Consider the following 26,043-nt stretch of genomic DNA (forward strand, 5'->3'; position numbering starts at 1 on the left):
GGAATCTCTAGGTTCTCCAGTGGAACTCTTTGGCCAACATCTGCCAGATGCTGACCATAAAAGTGCACTGGAGGAGCTACAAATGACTAGCAGGGTGTTCTCTCTAGGAATCTCTAGGTCCTCCAGTGCAAACCTTTGGTTAAAGCTGACCATAGAGTTGGGCTGGAGGACCTAGCTGTTCCTAGAGAGAACATATTAATAAAATCCATGAATAATCAAATCTGCAAAAGTCAAAGCCACAAATGTGGAGGGATGAGTGTCTGTCTGTCTAATCTAATCTATTAAGTTTATCACAGTGGGTCTAATTCATCATTAAAGTGCATTTAAAGCATCCCGCAAATAAAGCGAAAATGACGAGTGATTGCCTGCATGATTATTACATGCAATTGCACAAATAAAGCAATATTGGAAATGCATTGTCACTGAAAATCCCATAAGTAAAAAAATGCATGTTAATGTTTCTCCGTGACCAATTTAATGGCGGGTTTTGAGCAAAATTATTTCGTGTGATTATGCAATTTTTCTGGGATATTCACAGGATAAACTCCCGATCTCCTTCAAGTGATAAACTCCTGACTATTTATCTATCTATCCATCCATCCATCCCCTTCATGTGATAAACCTCTGTCTGTCTGTCTGTCTGTCTGTCTGTCTGTCTATCCATCCATCCATCCATCCATCCATCCATCCATCCATCCATCCATCCATCAGTCTCCTTCGTGTGATAAACCCCCAAGTATCTATCTATCTATCTATCTATCTATCTATCTATCTATCTATCTACTTTCTACCCATCCATCCATCCATCTCTGACTATCTATCTATCTACCTACCTACGTATCCATCCATCCATCTCCTTCGTATGATAAACTTCTGACTATCTGTGTATCTATCCCTCTACCTTTCAATTTATCTATTAATCTAACCATCTATCAATCAATCTTCTTCGTGTGATAAACTCCTGACCATCCATCCATCCATCCATCCATCCATCCATCCATCCATCTCCTTGGTGTGATAAACCCCTGTCTGTCTGTCTGTCTGCCTACGTATCCATCCATCCATCCATCCATCCATCCATCCATCCATCCATCTCCTTCGTGTGATAAACTTTTGACTATCTATGTATCTATCCCCCTACCTTTCAATCTATCTATTAATCTAGCCATCTATCAATCAATCTTCTTTGTGGGGTAAACTCCTGACTATCCATCCATCCATCTCCTTGGTGTGAAAAACTCCTGTCTGTCTATCTGCCTGTCTTTCAATCTATCTATCAATCTATCCATCAATCAATCTCCTTCATGTGATTATCTGTCTATCTGTCTACCTACCTATCTATAATTTTATCAATCTTCTTTGTGTGACAAGCTCCTCCTGACTATCTGTCTATCAGTCTAACCATCAATCAATCTCCTTCATGTGATAGACTCTGTGTGTCTGTCTGTTTGTCCATCCATCCGTCTGCTTCATGTGACAACCCCCTGATTATCTGTCTATCTCAATCAGTCAATCAATCCAATCTTCCTTCAAGAGGAGGGAAAACTCCTATCTATCTGTCTATCTACCCACCTACCAATCCATCCACTCTGGTGCCACAACCAGCGACCATGCCCCAGAATGCCCCCCCTGGAGCCAGGGCAGGGAAAGCGGTGTCATCGCGGGTTCTTCCTCCTGAGCTCCGCGGGCCCTCCTCCCCTCCGCTTGCCTGCCTGCCTGCCTGCCTGCCTTCCTTGCCGGTGGGGCGGGCGCGGAGGGGAAACCAGGTCACGGCTCCTAGACAGAGAGAAACCGGTTGGGAAGCCCAGGGCTTGGAGGGGGGATGGAGGGAAGTGCCTCCTCGACTCAGGTGCTGCTGCTGCTGCTGCTGCTCAGCTGAGAAGGCGGCCAACAAGAGGACTTCCGCGGCGGCAGCAGCAGCACCAACTGGGGTTCTTGCTCCTTGGACCACACTCTGGAGATGGCGGTAGGTGGAGGGTGATGGGGGGCTTTGGGGGGTTATATACTTGTTGCAAGCTTTCGAAGCTCCAGGGGCTTCTTCTTCTTCATCAGGGAAGATGTTACAAAGCCAACAGGAGAGAGAAGAGGAGTCAGCCGGAGTCTGTCTCTTCTTGACCCCGGGACTTTTCCTCTGAACGGAGCAGGAGTTCACAGCTGGATTTAGCCCAAGAGGGAGGGAGAACAGCTGGGCAGATGTTGGGGGAGAGTATTTTTAGAGCCCATCGTCTCAAAGGCAGCAGCAGTAGCAGCGTCTGTGTAATCTCTCCAGTCGGATGTTTGCGAGGCTGGGAGAGGTGGAGGGCGGATTTTGTTGTGCGTGTGTGTTGTTGTTGTTGTTTGCCTTCAAATCGTGTCCGACTTCTGGAGGGTTTTCTTGGCAAGATTTCTTCAGGTTTTGTTTTGTTTTGGTTTTGCCCTGGGAGGCTGAGAGAGTGTGACTTGCCACCCTGGTCCTCCAGAGTCCTACTTTCTCAACTCAAAGCATTCACTACGCAGAGGACGGAGCAGGGGGGTTATTATATTGAAAGAGACGTATAAAAGAGACTCATTTGGGCTGATCTGAATGTTTTTCCCCTCTCAGGTCCAAAACACTGCAGAAAGAAAATCCAGTTTGAGAGCGCTTCAGCTGCCCTGGCTCAGTGCCAGGGGATTTCTGGGAACTGCAGTTTTGTGAGACATTGAGCCTGTCAAAGAGAGCTCTGGGGCCGCAATGAACTACAATTCCCAGGATCCCCTAGCACTCAAAGTGGTATGGGACCGGATTGTTTCTCCAGTGTGCTTTGAACCTCAGTCCTTGGAAAGGCCAAACTCCTTACTATCCCTGCCTGTCTGAGGTTATGGGTTCAATTCCTCACAGGGTTGGACCCAGAGGAATAAATAGTTCAGCATAGGGCTTTGAGACTTGTGTCTCTCTGTGTGCATATTTACAAGCTTATACAATACACACACACACACACACTCACATTGTTTGTTCTGCAAAGGGATCTTGTAGTTGCTTAATCTCAAAAGTGCTGCAAGGCCCCTTTGCTTACTGATTTTCCAGACTAACACTGTTATATCTTCGAATGTTTCTTGTTGTTGTGTGCCTTCAAGTGCTTTCTGACTTCCAACAGAGTGGGTTTGCAATGGCCACCCTCTGAGGCCGAGAGCATGTGACTTGCTGGGCTTTCATGGCTGAGGCAGGATTCGAACCCTGGTCTCCAAGAGTCCAAAATATTATTTTACTGCTCGATTTCAAGGATTTATAGCCCACCTTTCTCCCACAATGGGACACACCACTTACATCTTATATATGTATGATGTACATCTATATGTACGATGTACATACATATTGTATATGTATGATGTACATATATTGGAGGGTGGCTCACAGAAGGCGTTCAGGGTTTTTAAAAAAGCCCCAAAACTAGGTGGTTGTTTTTTCTCCTTTGAAAAAGACATCTCTCTCTCTCTCTCTCTCTTTCCCTGTGGCATAGTTTTGTGCAGGAGCAATGCTTGGACTGAGTGGAAGTTTCCATGATGAGTAAGTTCTGTGACAAGGAAGGATCCTCTGCGGAGGAGGAGGTTTAGAGCAATTCTTGGAGGAGGGGACCCCAGGTTTAGCAGGGGACACAGAGAGGGAAAGAAGTGGGAGCCTGCCAGGCTGTCTGGCTTGCTTGTGGGGGTGTGTAGGACATGCCTCAGAAAGATGGGAGGGGGAAGAACAACTATGGTCCAAAACACACTGCAGAAATAATCCAGTATGAGATGGTTTTAACTGCCCTGGCTCAATGCTCCGAAATTTTAAGGAATTGTCCTTTTGTGTCACATTTAGCCTTCACTACTCTGGTGCAACAATAAACTCCAATCCCCAGGATCCCCTAGCACTGAGCCTGGCCAGAATAAAGCGGTCTCAAACTGAATTATTTCTGCAGCGTGTTTTGGACCTCTGTGGCCTGGCCTTGACTTGTGCATTGGTCAGTAAGCAACCCTATGTGATTTGCTCTCTTGGTGGCTAAAAGCCTCTGAAAGCAAACCAGAGGTGCCCAACAAACTACAGTTCCTAGAATTCCATAGCAGGGACTATTAGTTAGGTGCATCGACTTTCCGCTGCAGTGAATCAGATGTTGGTTTACTGCTTACAAATGTATCCTTTCTCAAGCAGTGAGACCTAGGTCCAATTCACTCTGCAGAAATAATCCAGTTTGAGACCACTTTCACTGCCCCATCTCAATGCTAGGGAATTCTGGGAAGTGTAGTTTTGTGAGACATTTAGCCTTCTCTGACAAAGAGCTCTGGTGCCACAATAAACTATAGTTCCCAGCACTCCCTAGCACTGAGCCAGGGCAGCTAATGCGGTCTCAAACTGGATCATTTCTGCAGTGCATTTTGGATCCGATTGAAACTAATCTGGTGTGGCTCTAAACCCTTGTTAAACCAAGTAATGTATGAATAATACATTATATTGTAAATATATTGGTAGAAGATTTTAAAAATAATGTATTTTCCAGAACTATTGCTCTAATATTGTAGTTTATTCTTTATAAAGTCCTGTATAAAGAGGTAAAAACACTGGGCTAAAATCTTACCTGGAGTAGTCCCATTGAGCTGAAGAGAACTTCTTGGTCACAGCTAACAACAGTTGGCCCTCCATATTGACAAGATTCTTTATCCACGTGGATTCAAGCATCCATGGCTGTACAGTGCATTGGTGCGCCCAATAACACATTAACAAAGCACAATCCTGGAGGCTCTCCATACATGCCCACTTTCCCCTCCTTCACCCCATGCCCACACTGTTGGACTGTCTGGTTTGTGTATGTTTTAAAAAATACATATGAACAAACCATATGGTGAGCTATTGCTCTGGTGGCTGTATCTGACCAGTCCCAGGGTGCAAGTTCCAAACCACTTACATATGTTACCTTAATTTCTGCACGTTCACTGTGGTGTTTATATGTCAGTGTAACTATGCGCACTTTCCGCATTAGAGTGGTGTATATGGGTTTCTTTTTGCTCTTGTTTTTAGCCCCAGAGCATGGCTTAGTCCCAGTTTCACCCCATTTCAGCCTCATGCATTGTCTAAACTGCCGAGGCTCAAAACGGGATATTTTGCTAGTGCAGATGACCACTACGATTTTGAGAGACCAGGATTCGAATCCCACTCAGCCATAGAGACCCACTGAATCACCTTGTGGAAACACCATTCTAGGCCTCAGAGAAAGGCAGTGGCAAACCTCTGAATAAACCATGCCAAGAAAACACTAAGATGGTCATCATAACTAAGAAGGAGAGACGTGGTTAGTATTTCAATAAGTCCAGGGTTCTGGAAGGTTACTTTCTTGGACTAAAAGTCTCAGAATCCCTCACCAAGCATGGCAATGCCAGCTAGAGGATCTGGCAATTTTAGCCCCCAAAGTATCTTTTCCAAGCTTGGCCAGGGCCTAGTATTACCCAGATACACCACTGATCATGAGAACCAGAACTGAATGGACCTCATAGCCCTTCCTTTCAAAAACCGAATCTTCTTTTCTCATCCACACCAGGTTTAATTCCATAATTGAAGAATGGGTCCTGGAGTCATCTTGTTCTTGCTACATTTATTAAAAATCTAGAAATTTAAAAAAATGCCTTAACAATCTGTTGCAAATCAGCCAAAGGGATCTGACACACACAACACAATTGTAGCATTATGATTCCACTGTAACTCCTATAGAATCCTGGGATTTGCAGATTAGAGAGGGCTATTAAAATTCTCAGGTAAGAATCCTAGTGCCTCACCAAACTACATATCCCAGGATTCCTTAAAATGTAGCTATGAAAGCTAAAGTAGAAGCACTGTGCTGTAATTATGAAATATGAAAGGGCCCTGAGTATGATGCTATGGTCAGAGTTCTCGGTTAGGATCCAGGAGATCAAGGTTCAAATCCCTGTTTAGCCTATGAAGCTCAGTGGATGATCATGAACTAGTTATTGTCCCTCAGTCTAACCTGAGCATAAAGTTAGGGTAATATGCTGCCCTGAAGCAAGGGTAGTCAGTTTGTGGCTGTGTTGGACTGCAACTCCCATTATTCATAATCTATGTAGGGCTGATGTCAGTTGCAACCCAACAATCTACTTTATCACATGGGAGGGAATCAGCCAAATCCCATGCAGAAATGGGATTTAGATCTGGGGAAATCCTGCAAAAGTGGGATTGTTTTCAGACAACGTCGGGGGCAATGAACATTAATTCGACATTAACCAACACAGAAAGTCGCAAAATCGTGCCACTTTTTACTTTCGAGAAGGTATATTTGGAAGACCACTAAGTGCCCATATCTATCTGAGATATATCTCTCTCCCCACCTTTCTCACATACACATTAGTCTGGGAGATAGTGACTACTGGTAGTTGAGCAGGAATTTAAGATGAGTCTTTTCAGACTTACTCCAACATTAAAATACACTAATTCTTGATTAAAAAACAGTACAGCTACAGAGGAAGATGCCTTATACTGAGTTGGATCTTTAGCCTTTGTAGCCTAATATTGTGAACTCTGACTGGTAGCTCCGCTGAAAAAAGTAATTTCCTCGACTAAACTGGAAGTCCCTAGAATTCCCTGATGGTCTGCCACCTAAGTACTAACCAGGCCTAACTGTGCCAAAATCAGAGGCGATTGGGCATGTTCAGGGTGAAGTGGTGATTTAAAAAAACAGAAAAGGTGATGACAATAATTTATGAATGAAATGTTCTTTTCCTTCAGTTACTGCAGAAGCTGTCTGAGGTTATTTTCATTAATCATTCTCCAGATAAGATCTGTCTAGCTCTTACTTGCTTTCTAAGAAGAAAAGTGTTCTTCTTGAAAGCCATTGTGTCATTCCAGACAATATGTCCCTGCTCTACCCTTTCTGAGTTATGTGGCACAGATCACTCAGTGGTGATGGAAAGGATTTGAGGCATGCACAGTGGACACTCCCGTCCTTGCTAGTACATCCTGTATTCTTGGCCTTTGCAGGGAACAGTTTCTTCATCTGAGTGCCCACACTGCAAACTTACATTTTACTTAACAAATATTCCTTCTTCCCAGGTCAGACTGGGAACTGGATTTATAGGAGATGCTACTGCTAGGATTTTCACATGGACTTTGTCCCAATTTCACCAAGCTACCATTTTACGGTTCTTTGGGTTCCTTAGAAGACATGGAAGCAAAAGTGGTATAAAACCATTGTAACACTTAATAAGGTTGCTGGACCCTAATGAGTTTGTATCTCTTTGGGTTTGTTGTTGCTGTATAGTATCAAGTTATTTCTGATTTATGGCAATCCTAAGGCAAGATTTATGTGTGTGTGTTTACCTTTGCCTCCCTCTAAGGCTGAGAGAGTGTGACTTGCCTAAGAACCTCCAGTGGATTTCCATGGCTGAGCCAGGATTTGAACCCTGGTCTCCAGAGTCGTACTACAACACATAAACTACTATTCTGGCTGTTATCTCCGTGGATACATTCCTGTTATTTCTGTTATTAAATACAGTACAGCTCTATACCAGTTTTTTGTTTTTGTTTTTGGGTTTTTTTGCAATGTTTCCTCCAGACAATCCTGGGAACTGTTATTTGCTGGGAATGTTTTAAATTAGAAATTTCTGGTTTTTCCGTCAGACCAATAGTTCCCTGAGGGCAGGAAAGAGATGTGTTGAAATCTCATATAGGTAAAGTGTGTTACACTGCTTCTTAATAGCTGCAAATTAGAATCAAAGGGGCAAAGAAGTGATTCATGGATTGAAATCCGTAAATGCAAATAACTTTCTAAATTAAAATTCCTTGATTCACTATTCTTTGATGTGGACCAGGTTTATAGACTGGGACAGTTTACAAGATCCATAAAACAATGATGGTCTATATCACTTATCAAAGATTGGCTTAAATAGCTCCTTGAGACACAGTAATTGCATGGTTTCTTCAACTTTAGAGTAGGATGGCACTTTGGCTATCATGTAGCTACCCCGCTGGCAGTCATGATGCAACAGCAGCAAAGTTGCTGTAGCTGCATCAGTGATACCATCTGTTGCATCTATTTATGCCTTTGTCTACATCACAGATGGCCTCCCAGCTCAGTTTAAATACTTCAAACCATGAGGAGCCCACCATCTTCCAATTTGATGCAATCCCTTCCACACTGCTCCTGGTAATGTTTATAGCTTTGCCCATGGGGTTAATTAGATGGTTCTGTAACGTAGATGGTTCTGTAATGTGCTAGTGACTCCATGTTAATGACTTGCCATAGTCTAGGTCTAAATAGAATAAATGAATAGGAATTGCATGGAAGCAACCTACAGACCAGTGACTACTACAGTAAAGCCAGTAACACATGCATTGGGTAAGGATGGCCTAAATACTCTAAAACAGCAATGTCCAAACTCTGACCCTCCAGTTGTTTTGGACTTCACCTCCCAGAAGCCTCAGCCACCTTGGCCAATGGTTTGGGATTCTGGGAGCTGAAGTCCAAAACACCTGGAGGGCCAGAGTTTGGACATCACTGCTCTAAAGGAACCAGATCCCATCTGATCTTGGAAGCTAAGCAGGGAGGGTCAGCTCTGGCTACTACTTGGATGGGAGACCGCCAATGTTGTAGGCTATATTTCAGAGGAAGGAACTGGTAAAACCACCTCTGAGTATTCATTGCCTGAGAAAATCCTATGAAGTCCATAGGGTCACCATAAGTAAGCCGGCAACTTGAAGGCACACAAGGATGAGTTCAGAAAATATGTGTCAAGGTAATTTCCTGATTATTTTTTCTTTTTAAATCAAGAAACTAATGCTCATATTTCAGTGCCCCCCCTCCGTTTTAGCATTTGTAATCCATCAGGATAACATTACATATTATCTTAATATTCCTTAGGGAGCGGGGAGGAAGGGAGATAGACTGACAGATAAGAGACTGGGAGCAATATTTGGTATGTAATGTAGGTTCTGCATTAAAGACACTAACTTCTAAAAGAATTCCCATACCTGGAATCAAACATTAATAGAAATGGAGAATGCAGTCAGGAAATCAGAAGAAGATTAAGAATGGGGAGGGTGGCTGTGAAATAACTAGAAAAGATTCTAAATTGTAAAGATATACAACTGAGTACAAAGGTTAGAATCATAAGCCATTGTATTCCCTATTACTATGTATGGATGTGGGAGCTGGACAGTTAAGAAAGATGATAGGAAGAAAATCAATTCATTTGGGATGTGGTGCTGGAGAAGAGAGCTGAGGATTCCATGGACAGCCAAAAGGACAAACAAATGGGTCCTAGAGTAGATCAAGCTGGAAACCTCCCTGGAAGCCAAGATGACCAAACTGAGGCTGTCGTACTTCGGACACATCATGAGAAGGAAGGACTCATTGGAAAAGACAATAATGCTGGGAAAGGTGGAGGGAAGTAGGAAGAGGGGAAGGCCACATGCCAGATGGATGGGCTTCATTAAAGAAGCCATGGGTATGGGGTTGCAGGAATTAAGCACAGGAGTGGAGGACAGGGAGTCTTGGAGATGTCTCATCCATAGGGTCTCCGTGAGTTGAGATTGACTCAAGGGCAGTTAACAACAAAATTTCTTAGACGAAGGCATGATTTCAGAGCCATAGACTGATACTGGAAGGGGAATAGCTGTGATAATGTGCAGTACGATGTGTTAAACCAACTTTAAAAAGTCTACTCTCAGCTCAAAGGTGACAACATGAGACACTGTGTCCTTTATTTAGTTACAAAGCAAGTATTTAATGGACCATAGCAAAACAAGATTCCTTTGGGTAAGTCTGATCCTGTGGTTAGAAGATTTTGGAGATCGGGCCATCGACTTCTTGGCAATAAGCCTTCTCAAATATAGTCTGGGAAAGAGGATGGGAAAAATATAGTTGAGTCTCCATAGTTTGTGCAGCATTTGGAGTCTACTTGCTTATAGTTACTGAGTGCCAGTTTCAGTCATGGTTTTGTGGCCTAGTCACTAACATCTGGCTGGAGTCTTTTAGCTCCTATTTTGTTTTGATGTTTTAGGTTACAGACAGTTTATTGAATAAGCCTTATTTCATAGCTTTTATTCTATTGATTTTATGGGCATATTGTGAAGTAAAGTAGCTCTCAATTTACACATATTGATTTGAACTTCATGCATTGTTGTTGACATCAAGCACTTCCTGCTAATCCTTCCAACATACACGCACATTGCATACTTTTCTCACTTTAAATTCTGTATCACCTGAGTTAATATCAAGCGGTGTGACAATGCAGAATACTATATTAATTCTGCTCGGGAAAGGAGAGAGGAATGTAAAATCTTAACTTTGGGGCAGAGGTTTGAGTGCAACTTTTTAGACTCTTATCACATTGGATCTGAGTCATCTTACAGAAATGATCTCATTTTTAAAAAGACAAATATAACAGGATTGTAAAATAGGTAAACAAAGATAATATTTACTATTAAAGTACACTATTTGCTTTAAAGTGCAAACCCCCAATGTATCCCTGCACTTTTCAATTTGACTGTAAACACACCATTTCAGGGGCCACTGATTTCAGTAATAAAAATGCATTTTTCTACATTGGTTATATACAGAATAATTTGTTTCCCTGGATTTTAACTGTCCCTTCCACACTTAATTTTTTTAAAAAGGTTACAATATGACTCTAGTTTTAAAATAAAACCTGTAAAGTTCATTTTTTTTACAATAGCTAATACTTAAAACTATAGAAAAACGTAAATAAAATTATATTATGAACCTTCTTTTGTGGCTAGAGTTGGTTCTATATATTTTCCACACATATGAGGTTGTATGATCTCAAGAATCCACCAATGCTGCCCCATCATTTGAAAGTTTTAAAATATATATTTAGCCATCCCATGGAACCCTGGGATTTCCTTCTCTTTCATGGGCTTCTTTGGAAATAAAACTTTGGAGGGACATGATTTTGGTTTCTGTGTGACCAATATTGTTGGGTGCCAGCATCACTTCATAAGATGTAACAGTAAATTGAATGTATAAAAGAACATTTGCAGCTTCAAATTGCAAGGGAGTGACTGGTCATCGTGGCCAATCTGTCTCTGTGGTTGCATCTGCACTGCAGAATTAATGCAGTTTGACACCACTTTAATTGCTATGGCAAAATGCATGGAATTCTGGGATTTGTGGTTTTGTGAGATGTTTAACCTTCTCTATCGGAGGGCTCTGGTGTCACAATAAACTACAAATCCCAGGATTCCATAGAATGGAACCATGACAGTTAAAACTGTGTCAAACTGAATTAATTTTGTAATATGGCAACAGTCTGAGACAGCTTCCTAGAGTACTATAGAACCTATTGTTGAACTGGCCCTAGTCAGCTTCTGTGCAATGCTATGGCCACACATCTTACTGAGGGGCCCTTGATCACCTTTCTAGATCAGGGCTGTGGAATATATGGCCCTTGAGATAGTGTTGGATTGTAGCTCCCATTAGCCCTCACAGTTAGTTACTGTATTTTGGCTACAGCTAATGGGGATCACAGCCCAGCAACCTCTAGAAGGCCAGAGGATTGCTGAGAGGATTCCATTCTCAGCAGTGGTAGGGATTCCCAGAACACATTGTGAAAAATACTGAGGTAAGATCCAGGCTCCTGAAGGGAAAGATTTTCCGAAAAGTACTGCTTGGAACACACTTTTGTGGAGCTTTCCTATTTGGTCTTCCCCAGAGAGCCCTCCTTAAAAGCCAGTGTACATGTTACTTTTTCCGCTTCTTTGGTGTAGACATTGCAGTAAACACCACTGCAGAACATCAGACTCCAGACCGCATAGTAAATCCAGCAGGCTACCATACTTGATGATGAGGTAACATACAAAATAATAATGTGTTTATTATTAAAACCTTGGGTAATCAAACATGCATCAAACAATAACATTACATAATAGGTAACACTCATAGTGCTCTGCATTTTGTTTTCCATTTGTCTGCATGCAACCCTTAAGAGAAATTTTAAACAGGCTTGCATAAACTGCTTCCCCCAAACACTGAAAACATGTGACACTGATTACCTCTGATGTTCCATATGAATCCTTTTAAAATGCTTACTGCTAAAGGGAGGAAATGTGGATTTCTAAGAGCAGATGCACATTCACAGATGTGTGTGTGTGTGTATATAATCATTTGTCTGCATCCATTCTCAGTTCGTTCTCTCACCCTGGCATGCAAACATACTTCATCCCTTTCATTTATTTCCATTATTTGTTTATTTATTTAATGTACATATCATCTTTCTCCTTGCACAGGACCTAAGGGCTGCTTACATCCAGTTAAAATAAAGTACAACTAACAAAATTGTAGCCTTAAAATAGACTAAAGATTTTTAAAAATTCAACCAAGCTTTTATTTAAAATAACAGTAATCTTATTGCTTTTGCAGATGTTTTAGTAGACTAAATCAATGTTTAATCCTAATTAATTTAGACCCATTGACATCAAGGGAATTTACATAAATGATGGCTTACAAGTTCCATTAATTGTAATTGGTCAACTTAAGTTGGACTTGCCCCATTATGCCACATTGTTCTGGTTTTTTTTTCACAGTACAATGGCACAATGTTACAATTATTATTTCTTATAAACTGTTTTACGAGAGTTAGCCATAATAGGTGACCTGGAAATGTATTAAGAGAGAAAGAAGAGACAACTCATTATTTATTTAATTAATTCTAAATAAAACTTATACAGCAAACTTATAAGAAATATTTCTACATAAATAAAACCTCTGCCACAGTCTTAGCTCTGAGTTCTATTGTCTTGCAAAAGTTAGTCTGCTTGTATATGGAAGGCCTCATGTTCAGCCTGGTGTTCCTAATTAGGACCACAAAAGGTCCATAGGCATAAGAATACTGCAGATAGTTTTCCTGCTGGCAATAGAACCCTTGGCTGGCCATGGCTAGGACAGAAAGTTGGAATAGACAGACATTTGATCTGAGACAGCATTGTTCTCCTTATGTTCCTATGTGAAGAGGTGGATTCCACAGCTAGCAAAGCAGAATAAGCTTTAGTTCTTAAGTTAATTCTAGGACTTGTAGGTGTCAAGCACCATCAATAATTTTTGTGCTCTTAGAAGTTCTAGTTTCTGGATAGAAAACTTGCTACGTTGGCATCCTGAGAATTGGGTTTCCCCCCGCTAAAGCAGCCAGTTGACTGCTCTAAGCTATGGCCAATGTGAAGGCAGCTCCTTATTTTTATATCAGAAAGCTGTGATGGCCTGAAAAGGTTGTGGGGGTTCATTCTGAGGCGATAGCCAGATGCAACCACTGGCCTTAGGTTCACAGGCTGCATTGACAGCTTGGGAGGGAGGAAGAGTCTGCCTGCTGCCAGTCTGGCAACAAAAGAAAACCCAGGAGCTTATCACCACTGAATCGCTGGCCACCATCAGCCCTGGTCCCAGCTGCATTCTGCCAGCACAGTTTTCCGACTTTTAAAAAGTGCTGGCGGAGTGTGGCTTGGACCCGGCTGGGACCTGGGCTGATGGTGGCTGGCGGTTCAGCAGTGATTTAGTGTGCGATAATCCTGCTTCCATCCCGCATCCCGGCTGCAACCAGGAGGCTGGAGCTGGTTTAAAATGCTGAGCAATAAGCTTCCCACTCAGTTTCTCACATGGATAAACATAAGAACAGAGGTAAGAAAAGGTACGCAAACAAGCTGAGAGAACAGAGAATATTGTATGTCTTGAAAAACATTTTTGTCAATATTGTGATATTATTAGACATTGTCCTTGCAGAAAGGAACATAGGGGACAGCTGTTTTATTTTTTAAAAAAGATTGTGAATGTCTTTTACATAGTGATGACACTTGTTACGCACAACAGCAAAGATGATGAGTCAGTGCTTTATTTTGAACAAGGTTCACAGCAACAGAATAAGTGTCTCAAGTTTTACAAAGGCTGTGCTGTAGACTTGTGATACCCGGTGCTTATTTAGGGATTAAAAACACACACACACACACACAGATCATGTGAATGAACAGCACTTTTATAATGAGAGTCTTCAAATTACTTGTTTTAGGTAATTAATTTATTCAGAAAGCAAGATTGCAATCATGCGTATCATTAGTCATAAGTCAGGATGGGTGTTCCATAAGCATGGCCAGACTTTTGCCCTGCCATTAGAGTGAAGCAGCCTCTTTAGGTAGCACATTGTTGTTGTTAACTGCTCTCAAGTCAACCTTGACTCATGGTAACCTTGTGTATGAGACATCTCCAAGCCCCCTCTCCACTGTTCTACTTAAGTATTGTAGATTCAGGCTGGTGACCTCCTTGATTGAGTCTGTCCATCTGGCATGTGGTCTTCCTCTCCTTCTGCTGCCTTCTACCTTTCCTAACACTGTCTTTTCCAATGATTCATGCCTTCTCATTACATGGACAAACTATGACAACTGAATCACCTTGGCGTCCAGGTTTGATCTGTTTAAGGAGCCATTTGTTTGTCTTTTTGGCTGTCCATGGTATTTTCAGCATTCTCCTTCAACATCATATTTCAAATTAGTTGATTTTCTTTCTATCCACTTTCTTCACTGTCCAGCTCTCACATCTGTACCTGACGATGGGAAATACAATGGTTGGATGATTCTAACTTTAGTGCTCAGTTGTATATTTTTAGTCTTTGGGATCGTGTCTAGTTTTTTTCATCGTTGCCCTTCCCATTCTTGGTCTTCTTATTTCTTGACTGCAGTCTCTTTTTGTAGCAGATAGGTATATCAAGTAGCAAGTACTGGTATGCATAATTAAGGGTGTGATATTAGCTACCTCAGCTATTCTTTCTAAGTTCCCCACCCTAGCTGTTGGGGGACAGAACTCTATGCACCACATACTTTGCCCTGCACCAGGACCAGCCTGCCTGCTACAGGTGGTAGATTTTGGATATTACAAAAAGAAAAAAATGTTAGTAGAGGGAAGGTGCTTTATCTCAGGCAGTGGCATTTACCACTGTCACATCTGCAAAATGTTTTAGTTATGGGTAATTTGTTGGATTGTAGCCCCATATAGCAGGAGTCCCTGTGGACTCCCTTGGTTTGGTGATGATCCCCATGTTGTTTAATAGATATTTAAAACTATGTACAGTATCTGGAATTTTGGTATCTAGTGACACTAGTATGCTGATGATTCCCAGTTCTGTTTCTTGTTTCCACTAAACTCCAATAAAGCAGTTTTGGTTCTAAAGTGATAGTGGACTTGATGAAGTTGAACAAATACATACTTAATCCAGACAAGATGGAAGTGTTTAGGGAAAAGGGAACAGGGATCCAGGCTGAGCTGGATACAGTTTTATATGTGCAAATCCACCCCTGACTTCCACAAAAGACTCAAGCTTCCAGTAATGTAATGTTACTCCTGAAGTCTCAGGTTTTTCAATTTGGGTGTGCTCTCCTGCGTTCAGCCTCAAGCCTGGAAGCTCGAGTCTTTTGTGGCAGCCAGGGGTGGATTTGCACATATAAAACTAGTGTAGCAGATATGTGCATTGTTGGAGCTGGCTAATTTGGTCACAGGGGGCATGGTTTAGTGATTTGAGTATTGGACTAAGATTCTGGGATCGGGGTTTGAATCCTCACTCAGCCATGGAAATCCACTGGTGACCTTGGGCAAGTCACATTCTGTTAGCCTCGCAGCAAATGCTCTGAACAAATCTTGCCAAGAAAACTGCATAATAGGTTCACCTTAAGGTTGCCGTAAGTTGAAAACAACTTGAAGGTACACAGCAACAACTATCCTGGTCATAGTGATGCATTTCTTACTTTGATCCCATTTGGATTACTGTGACACACTCCATGTGAGGTTGCCTTTGAAAATGCTCAAAGAACTACACCAAAAGCTGCAGCCTGGTTGTTGACTAGGGCTGGCTACCACTTTGCATCTGGGAACAAAATAAGTTGCTTTATGTCCCATAAAGCCCTATATAGCTTGGCTGTAGACTATCAGGATGCTTGTGTAAGTGACTCGTGGCTTTGAAATATTCTGGGAAGGCCCTTCTCTTGGTCATACTACCTTCACAGGCATGCTGGGTAAGAACATGGGAGAGGGCATAATTAATGCTCCCAAACTCTTGAACTCTCTTACTAGGGAGACTGAGCTGGCCTCCTCCTTGTCCTGTCAAAATTTAAGACGTTTTTTTACTATTATTTTGACAGATTTTTAGGAACTGACTGTTTAAAAGGAAAGGGCTTTTAATAGTGTGCCATACTATTTTTATTGCTTGCTTTTAAGTCAAGATTTTAAAATGGTTTTCAATACTATAGATAATTACATTTTATGGATAACTATGTTTTTACCTCTGTGTGTGTGTGTGTGTGTGTGTGTGTGTGTGTATTTTGCTGAGTTCTGCCCCGGCTTCAGATGGGCAGTGAAAGGGAGGAGACTCACTCCAAATAGCTTACTATAATAACCAGAAAGGCTTTCTAGTAGTATGATCTGTTGGTTGTAGTAGTAGTAGTAGTAGTTGTTGTTAACTAGCTTTGACAGTTAACTTTGAGTTTGACTTGCAGTGGCCCTATGAAGGAGAAATCTTCAAGTCATCCTGTCTTCAGCCACCCTGCTAAGATCTTGCAGATTCATGGCCATGGCTTCTCTGATTGAATCTATCCATCTGAAATGTAGTCTTTCTTTTTTCCTATTTCCCTCAACTTTACCAAGCATTATAATCTTTCCTAGTGAGTCCTTTCTACTCATGATATCTTCAACTTTAAACTTCAAAACAACTTTGATTTAGTAATCTTTGCTTCTAGGGAGAGTTTTGGCCTGATTTCCTCAAGCACCCATCCATTGGTCTTTTTAGCCATCCACAGTATTCTCAAAACTCTTCTCCAACTCTTCAACAAATGAGTTGTTTTTCCCTCATCAGCTCTCTTCACTGTCCAGAAATGAGAAATACAATGACATGGACAATCCTAACTTTAGTATTTAATGATATAGCTTTACAGTCCAGGATCTTGTCTGATTCCTTCATAGCTGCCTTTCCAAGGCCTAGTCTTCTGATTTCTTCACTACAGTCTCTGCTCTGATTGATTATTGAACCCAAGTATAGAAAATCTTGAACTACGTATTTTGATCTCTTCATCATCTATTTTAAAATTATGTAGCTCATCTGTGGTCATAATTTTTGTTTTCTTGATATTCAGCTGTAAACCTGCATTTGCACTTTCTGCGTTTCCATATCTCTAATATTTTCTGTTAGTATTATTGTGTCATCTGCATATCTTAAATTGTTGATGTTCCTTCCTCCAATTTTCATGTCTTCCTCCTCCAAGTCCATTCCTTCTTTTTAATGATCTTCTTGGCATGTAAATTAAATAGGTTGCTAGAATATAGCCTTGCCTGACCCCCTTGCTAATTTCATTTCTCCCTATTCTGTCCTAACAGTAGCCTCTTGTCCTGAGTATAGACTGTACATCAGGATTATTAAATGTTGTGACATGCCCATTTCTTTAAGAAAGATCCAAAGTTTCTCATGATCTATATAGTCAAAGACCTTGCTATTGTGTATAAAGCACATGCTGATCTTTTTTGAAATTCTTTAGTACGTTCCATTATCCAGCGTATGTTTGTAGTACATCTAGTTAAAAGATTGGAAATATTTTTGGTTTAGGAAGGACACAGCTCACCTGGCCAGAATTTCCTGAACTTACCTGTGACCTGGAGGCAGGACTTGATTTCTGGAGACTTCAGAAGAGTCCTGCAAATCTGGTAACCCTAAATCCAAGACAAGGAATGAGGGTTTCAAAATCAAAATTCTAGTATCTGGGTGAGGTTAGGAGGTGAAGCCTTGTTAAATGAGGAACTGATGCAGTTGGATTGAGTCCCATCCAGCAGTAGAGGGTCAGAAGCCTCAAACCTGGCCAGACCTGTTATATTCTTGCTGGATGGCCAATTTAGTTGGCATCACTTCCCAGCGGCTCTCACTGCAGTTTGTGAACCTGAAACACAGCTGTGATGTGGCAAAACCTGACCTTCACCTCAGCCAGATGGGTTGACAGACAGAGAAAACAAAAGTCTAGTTATCGTTTGCAGAAAAACTATGGATTTCACTTTTTCCCATATGAGTTAATAACCATTTGTTCCTGTCAGGGAGAAGTGAAGTATTATACTTGGTAAATAACACTGCACAGTTCAAAGCCTGTCTTCTAACACCCTATTCCTTCCAACATTTCATCGATGAGAACTGAGACACATGTGGCTGAACAATATGAGAGTGCTTTCAAAACAGTGTGGCCAGGAAACATGAGAACAAAAGTTATTAATGAGGAAAAATACGCAATGTATGTACTAAATTTAGGAAATCCTGAACAAAGAAAAAAAACCCAAATGAACCTAGTGTGAAGTATAAGATTCTTTCCCCTCTTCTCTGGTCGAGTTAACTGAGTGGAAACTACTTGTTAAATTTCACCTGAGTTTGCAGCAAGTGAAGTAAACTGAGGATGAAGGAAGAATGTGGGAGGAGGACAAAGAAACCAGGACATTTTAAAAGCGGCTGGAAAAGTGGAACAGCAGGAGTTTAGCCATAGCTAAACTGGGACAGGTGGACAGTATGCTTTGTGCACATGCACCCATCTCACAGATATTTTATAATGATACTCACTTTGCTCATGTAATATATTCGAAGTGCTAGCTACACAACATTCAAAACACATTTTGATACTGCAAAGTTTGCATAATGGTTGAATCATGTGGCCTGTAAAATGTAATGTATTGAAATGCACTGTTGAAAAATTATATACAGTATTATCCATGTCTTGCTCTTCAAACACCCTATAAATAGAACATCTACTGATCATGCCTTTAAATGTTTGTAGAGCAATTAGTATAATGATCACTTTTTTTAAAATTAGGTCTCTTGGAGCTAACATCTTGCAAATATTGAATAATAGCAATGACTGCTAGTTGAAAAAAGGATTTATAATTCTGTAACAGTACTTTGTGCTATAAAATAATTTGTAATAGTTTTTGTGCAGAATAAAGATGACATCTTTAATTTCTGTATGATGCACCCTTCTGTGATAGTGTTAATTATGCAAAATTAGAATAAATATGGTTATTCAAGAAGCTTACTTAATTTCAATTTTAATTGTTTATGCTGTTTGGGAATGATGCAATTGGAAGGTCACATGTATCCCATCCTTGGCATAAACTCTTATGGACTACACAGTTCCTAGGTCAGAATGTGTTGTGAGACTGAAATGTTTCTGTGTATGTTGTCATATGTAAGAACTGCAGATTCTGATGTTGGATTTGTGCTCATTTATTATTTCACATAAAAACTAAGATGTTTTTGTGGGGCAATTTGGACCTAGATTATAATCTGTTGTTTACCATACCTTCTTTGTACAGTGCACTTCCCTTTTGCCCACAGTATATTCGGAGGTGGTTTGTGTTTACCTTCTCCTGAATATAGCCTACAGCACCTGGTATTCCATGGGAGTTGCCCTTCCAGTTGCTGGACCTGACCCTATTTAGCTTCCAAGATCAAGCAGGCTATTATGCCTTCAGAATACTTTGGCAACCAATGAAGGACAAAAGTTTAATGTGAGAGTGAGGAAAATACAGCCCTCCAGATGTTCCTGGACTGCAACTTCCATCAGTCCATAAGCAGTCATGAAGGATGCTGAGAGTTGCAATCCAACAGCTTTGACCACTCTTAGTTTAATGACTAATGAAAGGACAATCAACTATACACGTCAGTGAGGATTTGCATTCAAACCAGGTGATAAGAACTGTCAAATGAACAAATCTGTAAACCACTCTGAGAGCCTTTGTGGCTAAACAGTGGGGTATAAATACTAATAAATAAATAGGCCTAGTCCTCCTGATGTTGCTTGACTGCAACTCCATGCATTCAGTGCCATCGGCTATACTGGCAGAGGCTACTGGAAGTTATAGTTTAATACCTTCTGGAGGACCACTCCTGCAGTGAGGCAACGCAGTCGCACTGGATATATTATGTGAGGCTGATGAGATTTGTAGTCCAACACATCTAGAGAGCACCAGCGTGGGGTGGACTATAGTAAACACATCCATTTAACAAAGTGGGGGAGGGTCATCATTGTACCCAGGAATGCCCACCAAGCTTAATTGGGCTCTTGGATGAATGGTGTGAATGCATCTGGGGTGAAAACAGGTATAGTCCCTTGTGTTAAAGAAACAAGGAATGTGAGTTTACCTGACTTGGTTGCATGTCAGAGGTCCTTGCCTTGACTGATAACTTAATGTATCTGTGCTAAATTTGCCACTTCATCAACATACTTATACATTCCATCTATACAACATCTAATCCATGTATAGTAGCCCCTTGCACCATTTTAAAACTAGAGGTACTCAGGATTGTATCCACAAATGTATTATTTCTCCCCCACACAATCTTGTGGTATTATAATTCAGCTGTGAGTTTGGCAGAGACAGTCTTTCCCTCCATGCTAACTCATATTATCTGCCATCTTATGTAACAAGGCTGCACAGCTCACACTGAATGCTGTACTTAAAATAATTGTACAGAGGCATTTGGCATTTTTACCATGATAAATTGTACCTTGATTATATTTGAACTTTACATTCCTGTATTCTTTGAGTATTTGAGATTTTTATTCATCTTAAAACTGACTCCTCAGAAAATGACTTTGAGAGATGCATAATGTTTAGGCAGTCATGCATATGGAATTTGCCATCTAGGTTGTGCCTTTTTTAGCAACTGAAATGACTAGTATTTCATTTACCTTCCCATTTTTCTCTACTCCCACCCCCCACAAATGTGTGCCAAGTGGGATTGTTAGATTAAAAATGCTTTATCATGTCAGATATAGTTAAAGCTTCTTTTAGTATTAAAAGCACCCCTTTAATCGTTCATTTCTGATCTCTCCTGTTAGTTCAAACTCCTACTTTGTGGGCTTAAAATAGAAGAAGACATAGTATTAGATGTGATCATAAATTAGTGTTTGAACTATTTGGGGCATAACCATTCCAAATTTGTTTGACCAAGCATTTTATTTTATTGTGTGCATTTTATTTAATAATAATAATTATTATTATATTCAAAATAGTGCTGCTTGCTCATCTGTGACCACCAGCCTTCCTCAACGAGATTCACACAGAGGGTTCCAAGAGGCAGTTTTGGTTTGTAAGAAGAGTTGTGATCCTAGTGTCATGCCAATGCAGCTTCCATGGTTTTTCCACCAAGAGCAGTAACTCAACATGCCAAGCTGAGATGACATGGGTAACCATAGCTGGGCAAATGGCATCCAGGTCTGGGAAGGATTCCTGTGTCTGAGCAGTTGGATTACATGTACCATCATCCTCAGCTATAGGCAGTATGGTCTAACACATATGCAGGATGCCAGACTGGAAGAGACTGAACCCAAATATACAGATATAAATGTCATGTCTGTAGACCAGAGGTGAGCAACTGTGGGAATTTAGGGGGGCAAATTATACCCCTATGAGACCTTGGGGGGTGGGGGTGCATGTCATTCCCACCACCCCACTGCAAAAAACACCCTACGAATTTTTGTCCTCAAATGTCTCCCAATGCTTTAAAGTTTGTGGGGGGGATTTTTGTCTAGTTTCAAACTCCTCGTCCCCAACCATTTTAGGCCCAGGAGAGGCCTTTTTTTCAAAATAGGAAGTGACTGGAAGTAACTCCTGATTTACTTTGAGGTTTTTTAAGGCACTTGCTGGGCCTAAAATGGCCCCAGGCGGGGGGCATAAACAACATAGCAAAATGCTCCCTTCTCCCAAAAGGTATTTTGGGATGGCAAACTTTTTATAAAAATACATTTTTAAATCCCTGTGGGACTCAGATTCTAAATTGCTTAGAGAGTGCTGAGTCCATTATTAAGCAGTATTGGCCTGAAACAGATGAGCAAAAAGCAGTGCCTTTGGGTCGATCCAGGGGCATGGTGTGCAGATGACATCAACATCTGCGCAAAAACCCTGTTTCTGGCTGATGGCCCATTCTGGACTGCGGCAGTAGCCAGCTTTGAGATTATGACATCCGATTGCCACAGTCCCATGCCAATTGGGGGTTGATCGGGGCTGGAACAGTCTCTGACCACTCTAAGCTGCCAGTCTGTTTGACCACATAGAAATGTAAGTGCTATTACTATTGCTATGCTATAGTATACAGCCTTGGGGATCACACGCACCCTGCTGCCAGCACTTTGGCCACTCTGGCTATAGACTATAGACTTAAATTCTACAGCTTTACTGAGGTGAAGTGTCTACAGGTCTACCTCCGCACTCTTTATGGTAATAAAGAGAAACTCACCATTGTTCATGTTAGTGCTGGTTTAAAATGTTGCTTTTTGCAGAGAAAACACTTTTTATCTTGAAAAAAGCAGGTTTCCCTTGCAGAAATCAATGTATTTGCACATAGTACATTGTCTCCTGTCCTGTGTAAAAACACATTTGCGGTCCTCTGAAAATCACAAGTACGAATAGTACCTTGAAAGGAACCTGAGACGTCTCCTTTTTCAGAGAGGGAAAAAATCATTTGCAGTGTTTTGGAAAACTTTGTTTCATCATGCTGATTCATACTCCTAATTTGACCATCCTGGTTTTTGGTGCAAATCCTTACAAAATAAGCAGTCTCTCACTAAGATAGATAGATATATTTGCTATGGTCAAATGTTCTCTATCCCATCCACCACCACCACCACCACCACCACCACCACCACCCGAGCTTGGGATGTTACTTTTAGTGAAAATGAATACAACACCTTGCTGAAGGGAACCATAACATAAGGATGCTACTCATGGACATAAAGCATCATCCTAGTACTGCTCATTTATAATGGCTTCACCGTGTCATTATATTAATATTTTGTCAAAATAACTTTCCCAGCTCTACAGCTCTGGGAAAAAAACATTTCCCTGACATTATTAACGGATGATGATGGATGGAATCAATGCCAACTCTAAAATTTGTTCAAATTTTCCTGAAATTTAGCTAACTTACACCACAGCTCTATATCCATTTCTTCACCCAAACATACTTGCACTAAAAGAAATTTAAGAGATGGAAATGTGAACACAAGGCCTCTCCCCAGTGTTGCTGGGCATGTGGGTGCACTTCTTCATGGGTGCAGTTTAGAAAATCTGGAAATAATTTCTAAATTCCTTCATCTAAAAAGATAAAAAAGGTAAAGGTAGTTCCTTGACATGAATGTCCAGTTGTAACTGACTGTAGAGGATGGTGCTCATCCCCATTTCCAAGCCAAAGAGCCGGCGTTGTCCGGGAACTGCTCTGGTGGTCATGTGGCTAGGATGACTACATTGAACACTGTTGCCTTCCCATTGCATCATCTTCATCTGAACATGCTTAGAAATCCAGGACTTTCCACTGAATGCGGAAGAGGAGCTAACTTGTACAGCAGGGGTAGGCAACCTGCGGCCCGCGGGCCGGATGCGGCCCGGTGAGGCCTTGGGACCGGCCCCAGCCCGGTCCTGCCGCTGATTGCTGCCGGGGCCTTTGGGGAGCAATTGTCTATAGAAGCCTCCGAAACATGCATTTATATTAACATTTTTTTAAAAAATCAGCAAATTTTTTCGCGTGTCCTCCATTTTTTAAAAAAAGTGTCTTCCATTTGAAAATTGTGTCCTACATTTGTCCTGGTTTATTTATATATTTCATTTTTTAAAAAAATTATTTAATTTTTTATTTTTTGGCTTCGGCCGTCCAGTTGTCTGAGGGACAGCAACCCGGCCCCCGGCTCAAAAAGATTGCCTACCCCTGTTGTACAGGGATGCTGAGGCAGGATTTGCATATTATTTATGTTTGTGCATACTTACTTTTAGTCCTCATATATTAAGTAAATGCCTGAAGATATGAGGTTTGGGGAGGCAATTGCTCTAGCAACTGAAAATTCACAGATCTCTAATTTTGCATAAACTTTAAAAAAAATAAATTCTAGTTTTATGTGAATAAATAAGAAATTAACAAATTTTGGCAGGCTTTTGGCAGTGGACTAGAAGTTAAGGAAGAGGTTTTAAATATTGGTGTTATGATTTTAAAATATGTCTTTTTAAAGCTACTTTTAATTCAACTGTTTTTGTAATATTATAATGTGTTTAATAGTTTATGTAACATCACCTTTTGTAGAGTTCTTGTAAAAGAGTAGCAAGTAATGGAACAACAAAAATTTACATTTTAATAATCATTTTAACAAATGAAGAGAATGGAATACTTTTCATATGTTACAGTGGGTCTAGGGAATTAATTAGTTTCACAAAGTAACTTTCGAATCTCTGAAATGATATAAGATGATGTATGTGGCTGCAGCAGTAGCAGAATACTAAACTTAGCCTATTCTCATGACTGTGGCCTACAGTTTGTTTCTTCTTTCACTTAGCTAGATTCTCAGGTCATAGCAATTGCCTACAGTGTATTTATAAGCATCATGAAAAGGGGAAAAGACATTAGTTGACTAGATATTGGAAATTTCCTTATCTTCGAAGGACTTTCTTTTATACATTGAATTTTGGGATTCTTGATGCTTCTCTTCTAAGGGTCACTCACATAACCACTTGTAAGCCTCCAGAATATCAGTTAATAACTAGCTCATAACTTACTTTCAGGCCTAAGAGAGAGAGTTGATGTGTGTTGAGTTTATTGAGCAGAATCCATGGACACCCTGAAAAAAGAACATAGAGGTATCATTTCCAAGCAGGGTTATAAGCGAAGTAGGTTAAACCTGGGCAAAGCCAAATAAATAACAATATATTTAAAGTCGTTTCTAAGTACAGTATGTAGTACATTTTCCTGATGGATTTCCTGAAAGTGCTGTAAAAACTGAAGTCTTGGATTGTTGTAAAGCAAATTATATATTATTAAAAGCAGAACACAAAAAGCAGAAGCCAGCTGGGAAAAAACAATGCAGAATGAGTTCTAATAATGAGATCTTTGTCCATGGAAGTGGCTTGCAGGGAATGAATACCCACAGCCTGGTGTCCTCCATTTCTTCCTCTTTCTTCCTTGGCTCTAATTTTGCAGCAGGGATGGGGATTGCCATCTGAGGTGGAAACCAAATCAAGGCTTCACTAGGGACATTGAACTGTAAAGAGGAGTTAACAGTTATGCAGAGAAGAAGGTTGCATCCTCATTTATGAGCTGCTGTCTCTTTGAATTACTGTCAGGTCATGTGTTGTGAAACAGATGAGGAGATTTCACTAAAGTTACAAAAGTGCTACACTGTTGGCATGTATTCCCCTCTCCTTTCTTGACAGTTAGTAATCAAAGTGGTGAATAACTTAATTTAACAATGAAATTAAAGCCATTGCAATCTGACATTCAGTTTTGCCCATACAGAAAAGGCTCTGTCACTCCTCTGCTAGTCTATCCTTCATACCAATGGAAGTTGGAAGGTCAGGAACTGAGAAACAAGTATAAGACAGTGTATGCTGAGATAGTGACAAATAACCTGTTCATGAAACTGGGATATGATGAAAGCTACAACTCAGCAATGCACTACAGGGTGGCTGAAAATTACCTTTACAATTTATATACAATTTCAATTCTATACATAGTTCAGTCTTATACAATTAAATTGCTGTTCAATTCAATTGAATATTGAATTGTATATAATGTAATGTACTTGTATACAACTGACTTGTATATATCAGTGGTTCCTAACCCTTTCTTTACCAGGGACCCTCTTGAAATATCTTTTGTTGCCGTGTCCCCCCACAAGACTTAACTCAAGATTTAAAACCCTAATGTGCATCAAATACTGAAGTTATTATACACCTTGACTTGGGCTGGCTGGGGTTGTCTTTTGCTGCACTGTATCTGGAAGTATTTGCTGCAACAATAACAAGTTTTAGGTTGCCTTGGCTCCAAAACACACAGCAGGAATAATCCAGTTTGAAATCACTTTAAGTGCCCTGTCTCAGTCCTAGGGAATCCTAGGAATTGTAATTTATTGTGGCACTAGAGCTCTCTGAAAGAGAAGACTGTCTCATAAGACTACCTAGGGCACTTAATGTGGCCTCAAACTGGATTATTTCTGCAGTGTGCTTTGGACCTTGGACAACTGACAGCTGAGACTACAACTTCTGTTAACAATCA

At 40.7% G+C, this 26,043-nt stretch overlaps 1 protein-coding gene across 3 annotated transcripts in view; it reads left to right on the top strand.

The window, feature by feature from the left end:
- The first annotated feature begins 1,774 nt into the window (after positions 1–1,774).
- The window catches only part of THRB (thyroid hormone receptor beta), a 215,223-nt gene continuing 190,954 nt past the window's right edge, over positions 1,775–26,043 (top strand). The window contains exon 1 of one of the 3 annotated variants that reach the window (XM_089532930.1): positions 1,775–1,966. The gene's annotated coding sequence lies outside the window, so the exon portion shown is untranslated. The remainder of the gene's footprint in view (positions 1,967–26,043) is intronic. The other 2 variants (XM_089532931.1, XM_089532932.1) reach the window with 2 other exon arrangements.

Source organism: Sceloporus occidentalis, unplaced genomic scaffold (genome assembly GCF_023333645.1).
Source record: "Sceloporus occidentalis isolate IW3139 unplaced genomic scaffold, rSceOcc1.0.p SCAF_7, whole genome shotgun sequence".
Lineage (NCBI taxonomy): Eukaryota > Metazoa > Chordata > Lepidosauria > Squamata > Phrynosomatidae > Sceloporus > Sceloporus occidentalis.